Below are 7226 nucleotides of genomic sequence, written 5' to 3' on the forward strand. Positions count from 1 at the left end.
CTCTCCTTGCAGGACTCTAATCATTCAGTCAGTACCCAAGTACTCATCCAGTGAGCCAGGGCTTAGCACATGGACTGCTTCAAACGCCTAAAGACTATGCATGCACTCCAGCAAAAACCGTGTCACTCCCCTTGCACTCCTCCAGCGACCCATTCAGCACCATATACTAATCTATTCACTGTGCCAAAAGGCAACCACTTATAAATTCACCCTGGCAATCTCCTTGCAGTCCTCTAGTGACCCATTTAGCACCCTGTGCTAATCCATTCACTGCGCCAAAACCCAACCACTTATAAATTCTCCAAGGCACTCTCTTTGCAGTACTCTAATCATTCAGTCAGTACCCAAGTACACATGCAGTCAGCCAGGCCTTAGCACATGGACTGATTCAAACCCCTATCCACTATGCATGCAGTCCTCTAACCACCTACACACTTGTCTTTCACAACTTCAATTCCTCAGTCAGTATACATACACTTCCAGCAAACACCCTGTCACTCCCCTTGCACTCCTCCAGTGACCCATTCAGCACTATGTACTAATCCATTCACTGTGCTTAAAGCCAACCACTTATAAATTCACCCAGGCACTCTCCTTGCAGTATTCTAATCATTCAGTCAGTAATCAAGTACTCATACAGCGACCCAGGCCTTAGAACATAGACTGCTTCAAACTCCGTCCACTATGCATGCAGTCTTCTAACCACCTACACCCTTTTCTTTTACACCGTAAGTTCCCCAGTCAGTATTCATACACTTCCAGCAAACACTCTGTCACTCCCCTTGCACTCCTCTAGTGACCTATTCAGCACCATGTACTAATCCATTCACTGCACCAAAACCCAAACACTTATAAATTCACCCCGGCACTCTCCTTGCAGTACTCTAATCTTTCAGTCAGTACCCAAGTACTCATGTAGTGAGCCAGGCCTCAGCACAGGAACTGCTTCAAACCCCTATCCACTATGCATGCAGCCCTCTAACCACCTACACACTTGTCTTTCACACCTTCAATTCCCCAGTCAGTATACATACAGTCCAGCAAACACCGTGTCACTCCCCTTGCACACCTCCAATGTCAAATTCAACACCATGTACTTATCCATTCACTGCTCCAAAAGCTAACCACTTATAAATTCACCAAGGCACTCTCCGTGCAGTACTCTAATCATTCAGTCAGTACCCAAGTACTCATCCAGTGAGCCAGGGCTTAGCACATGGACTGCTTCAAACGCCTAAAGACTATGCAGGCAGTTCTCTAACCACCTACACACTTGTCTTTCACACCTTCAATTCCCCAGTAAGTATACATACACTCCAGCAAAAACCGTGTCACTCCCCTTGCACTCCTCCAGCGACCCATTCAGCACCATATACTAATCTATTCACTGTGCCAAAAGGCAACCACTTATAAATTCACCCTGGCAATCTCCTTGCAGTACTCTAATCATTCAGTCAGTACCCAAGTACTCATGCACTGAGCCAGGCCTTAGCACATGGACTGTTTCAAACCCCTATCCACTATGCATGCAGTCCTCTAACCACCTACACACTTGTCTTTCACACCTTCAATTCCTCAGTCAGTTTATATACACTTCCAGCAAACACCCTGTCACTTCCCTTGCACTCCTCTAGTGACCCATTCAGCACCCTGTGCTAATCCATTCACTGCGCCAAAACCCAACCACTTATAAATTCTCCCAGGCACTCTCTTTGCAGTACTCTAATCATTCAGTCAGTACCAAAGTACTCTTGCAGTCAGCCAGGCCTTAGCACATGGACTGATTCAAACCCCTATCCACTATGCATGCAGTCCTCTAACCACCTACACACTTGTCTTTCACAACTTCAATTCCTCAGTCAGTATACATACACTTCCAGCAAACACCCTGTCACTCCCCTTGCACTCCTCCAGTGACCCATTCAGCACCATGTACTAATCCATTCACTGTGCTAAAAGTAGGCCTGGGCGGTAAATTTCGTTCCGTTCGCGGAATTTGCGGAATTTGGGTAATTTCGCGTTCCGCGGAGAACGCGAAATTGCCCAAAAATCTGCGTTCCGCGACTTCGCGAAATTTTTTGCTTGTTCGCGTTCTCAATATGCGTGTTCGCGAGATATTTCACCCCGAGCACGCAAACAGCGATCGCGAACAGGAAAAAAGTATCGCAAACAAGCAATTCCGCGTGTTCGCGGAATTTCTGCGTGTTCGCGGAGATTTTTTACCGTTTCGCGGAGATTTGCGTAACGCGATTACGCAAATTCCGCCCACCCCTAGCTAAAAGCTAACCACTTATAAATTCACCCAGGCACTCTCCTTGCAGTACTCTAATCATTCAGTCAGTACCCAAGTACTCATGCAGTGACCCAGGCCTTAGAACATATTCTGCTTCAAACTCCTATCCACTATGCATTCAGTCTTCTAACCACCTACACCCTTTTCTTTCTCACCGTCAGTTCCCGTCAGTATTCATAAACTTCCAGCAAACACTCTGTCACTCCCCTTGCACTCCTCTAGTGACCCATTCAGCACCATGTACTAATCCATTCACTGCAACAAAACCCAAACACTTCTAAATTCACCCAGGCCCTCTCCTTGCAGTACTCTAATAATTCAGTCAGTACCCAAGTACTCATCCAGTGATCCAGGCCTTAGCACATGGACTGCTTCAGACGCCTATCCACTTTGCATGCAGTCATCTAACCACCTACACGTTTGTCTTTCACACTTTCAATTCTCCATTTAGTATCCATACACTTCCAGCAAACACCCTGTCACTCCCCTTGCACTCCTGTAGTGACCAATTCAGCCCCATGTACTAATCCATTCACTGCACCAAAACCCAACCTCTTATAAATTCACCCAGGCACTCTCCTTGCAGTACTCTAATCATTCAGTCAGTACACATTTACTCATGCACGGAGCCAGGCCTTAGCACATCGACTGCTTCAAACGCCTATCCACTATGCATGTATTTTTCTAACCACCTACACACTTGTCTTTCACACCTTCAATTCCCCAAGTCAGTATTCATACACTTCCAGCAAACACCCTGTCACTCTCCTTGCACTTCTCTAGTGAGGCATTCAGCATCATGTACTAATCCATTCACTGCACCAAAACCCAAACACTTATAAATTCACCCAGGCCCTCCCCTTGATGTTGTCTTATCATTCAGTGAGTACCCAAGTACTCATCCAGTGAGCCAGGGCTTAGCACTTGGACTGCTTCAAACGCCTATCCACTATGCATGTAGTCCTCTAACCACCTACATACTTATCTTTCACACCTTCAATTCCCTAGTCATTATACATACACTCCAGCAAAAACCGTGTCACTCCCCTTGCACTCCTCCAGTGACCCATTCAGCACCATGTACTAATTCATTCACGGCGACGAAAGCCAACCACTTATACATTCACCCAGGCAGTCTCCTTGCAGTACTCTAATCATTCAGTCAGTACCCAAGTACTCATCCAGTGACTGAGGCCTTAGCACATGGACTGTTTCAAACCCCTATTCAGTATGCATGCAGTCTTCTAACCACCTACACACTTTTCTTTCACACCTTCAATTTCCCAGTCAGTATTCATACACTTCCGGCAAACACCCTGTCACTCCCCTTGCACTACTGTAGTGACCCTTTCAGCACCATGTACTAATCCATTCACTGTGCCAAAACCAAACCTCTTATAAATTCACCCAGGCACTCACCATGTAGTACTCTAATCATTCAGTCAGGACCCAGGTACTAAAGCAGTGAGCCAGGCCTTAGCACATGGACGGCTTCAAACCCCTAACCACTATGCATGCAGTCCTCTAACCACCTATACACTTGTCTTTCACACCTTCAATTCCCCAGTCAGTATACATATACTTCCAGCAAACACCCTGTCACACCCCTTGCACACCTCAAGTGACCCATTCAGCACCTGGTACTAATACATTCGCTGCACCAAGAGCCAAATACTTATAAATTCACCTAGGCACTCTTCTTGCAGTACTCTAATCATTAAGTCAGTACCCAAGAACTCATGCACTGAGCCATGCCTTAGCACATGGACTGTTCAAACCCCTAACCACTATGCATGCAGTCCTCTAACCACCTACACACTTGTGTTTCATACCTTCAATTCCCCAGTCAGTATTCGTACACTTCCTTCAAACACCCAGTCACTCCCCTTGCACTCCTCTAGTGACCCATTCAGCATCATGTACTAATGCATTCACTGCGCAAAATGCGCAAAAAAACCAAACACTTATAAATTCACCCAGGCACTCTCCTTGCAGTACTCTAATCATTCAGTCAGTACCCAAGTACTCATCCAGTGAGCCAGGCTTTTGCTCATGGACTGCTTCAAACGCCTATCCACTATGCATGCAGTCCCCTAACCACCTACACACTAATCTTTCACACCTTCAATTTCCCAGTTAGCATCCATACCCTTCCAGGAAACACCCTGTCACTCCTCTTGCACTCCTCTAGTGACCCATTCAGCACCATTCTAATAATTCAGTCAGTACCCAAGTACTCATCCAGTGATCCAGGCCTTAGCACATGGACTGCTTCAAACGCCTAAAGACTATGCATGCAGTCTTCTAACCACCTACACGCTTGTCTTTCACACTTTCAATTCTCCATTTAGTATCCATACACTTCCAGCAAACACCCTGTCACTCCCCTTGCACTCCTGTAGTGACCCATTCAGCCCCATGTACTAATCCATTCACAGCACCAAAACCCAACCTCTTATAAATTCACCCAGGCACTCTCCTTGCAGTACTCTAATCATTCAGTCAGTACACATTTACTCATGCACGGAGCCAGGCCTTAGCACATCGACTGCTTCAAACGCCTATCCACTATGCATGCATTTTTGTAACCACCTACACACTTGTCTTTCACACCTTCAATTCCCCAAGTCAGTATTCATACACTTCCAGCAAACACCCTGTCACTCTCCTTGCACTTCTCTAGTGATGCATTCAGCATCATATACTAATCCATTCACTGCACCAAAACCCAAACACTTATAAATTCACCCAGGCCCTCCCCTTGATGTTGTCTTATCATTCAGTCAGTACCCAAATACTCATCCAGTGAGCCAGGGCTTAGCACTTGGACTGCTTCAAACGCCTATCCACTATGCATGTAGTCCTCTAACCACCTACACACTTGGCTTTCACACCTTCAATTCCCCAGTCAGTATACATATACTTCCAGCAAACACCCTGTCACACCCCTTGCACATCTCAAGTGACCCATTCAGCACCTTGTACTAATACATTCACTGCACCAAAAGCCAAATACTTATAAATTCACCTAGGCGCTCTTCTTGCAGCACTCTAATCATTAGGGGGCATATGTATCAAGTGATTTTTTACTCGCAAACGCTGCGATTCGCAAAAAACAGCGTTTGCGTATAAAAAATCGCTAAACGGTATGTATGAGCCATTTTTCAGCGCAAATTTAAGGAATCGCTAATTTTGCGATTTCTTAACTTTGCGTAAGCATTTAAGAAATCGCAAATTGCGATTTCTTAAATGAAATGTAACAGGCAACAAAGTTTTGCGAAAAATCCTTAAGAAAACGCAAATTACCACCAACTTCTAGTTAGTGGTGATTTGCGAATTCTTTAAAAAATTCACTTTTTTAAATTTTTATAAGTGCCACGTGGCGCACATACATGCCCTTAGGGCATTTATCTGCGCCATATGTCCACACATGCTAATTTCAGGGGTGCATCAGGGTGTCATCTTGACACCCTTGCACCTTTGAAATTATTCTCAAATTGCGATTAGCATATTGCGAATCGCAATTTGAGAATTACTTCCCATTCACTCCTATGGGTCTCCTGGCCCATAGGAATGAATGGGAAGGTATTCCTTAATTGGGATTTCGCAATTTGCTAATCGCAATAAAGGAATTTTAAGAAATCGCAAAAGTTTAGCGATATTTTAAACACATCCCATTTTGCGATTCTCAAATAGCGATTCTCAAAAAATCGCTATTTGAGAATCGCAAATTCGGGTTTTGATACATATGCCCCCTTGTCAGTACCCAAGAACTCATGCACTGAGCCATGCCTTAGCACATGGACTGTTCAAACCCCTATCCACTATGCATGCAGTCCTCTAACCACCTACACACTTGTGTTTCATACCTTCAATTCCCCAGTCAGTATTCGTACACTTCCTTCAAACACTCTGTCACACCCCTTGCACTCCTCAAGTGACCCATTCAACACCTTGTATTAATCCATTCACTGCACCAAAAGCCAAATACTTATAAATTAACCTAGGCACTCTTCATCCAGCACTCTAATCATTAAGTCAGTACCCAAGAACTCATGCACTGAGCCATGCCTTAGCACTAGGGGTGGGCAGAAAACTACGCTACATCAGCGTAGCAGATAAAGCCAGCCACTCCTGCACACCGGCCCGGTCCCTGCTTCTGATAGCAGCCAGGCCGGAGAGAGCCTCCCTGGGCCCCGGTGGACCCCTGTCTCCAGCACCCAGACCCTCGGCTGTCTTGCAGGACGGGGGCTCACGCACCCCGGGGCCCGCCGAATGGAGCACGAGCCCCGGGTCCGGTCCCAGCTTCAGAGCCCTAGCCAGGCCGTGGAGAGCCTCCCTGGGCCCCGGTGGACACCATTCACCAGCTCACGGACCCTCGGCTGGCTTGCAGGACGGGGGGCTCCCGCTCCCTGGGACACTGGGACGGAGCACAAGCCCCGGACCCTGGACCAGCTTCCGAACCCTAGCCAGGCCAGGGAGAGCCTCCCCGGGCCACGGTGGACACCCTTCCCCAGCGCATGGACCCTCGGCTGGCTTGCAGGACGGGGGCTCCCGCACCCTGGGACACTGGGACGGAGCACAAGCCCCTGGTCCGGCCCAAGCTTCCGAACCCTAGCCAGGCTGGAGAGAGCCTCCCCGGGCCACGGTGGACACCCTTCCCCAGCGCCCGGACCCTCGGCTGGCTTGCAGTACGGGGGCTCCCGCACCCTGGGACACTGGGACGGAGCACAAGCCCCTGGTCCGGCCCAAGCTTCCGAACCCTAGCCAGGCTGGAGAGAGCCTCCCCGGGCCACGGTGGACACCCTTCCCCAGCGCATGGACCCTCGGCTGGCTTGCTGGACGGGGGCTCCCGCTCCCTGGGACACTGGGACGGAGCACAAGCCCCTGGTCCGGCCCAAGCTTCCGAACCCTAGCCAGGCTGGAGAGAGCC

Source organism: Triturus cristatus, chromosome 7 (genome assembly GCF_964204655.1).
Source record: "Triturus cristatus chromosome 7, aTriCri1.1, whole genome shotgun sequence".
NCBI classification, from domain to species: Eukaryota; Metazoa; Chordata; class Amphibia; order Caudata; family Salamandridae; genus Triturus; species Triturus cristatus.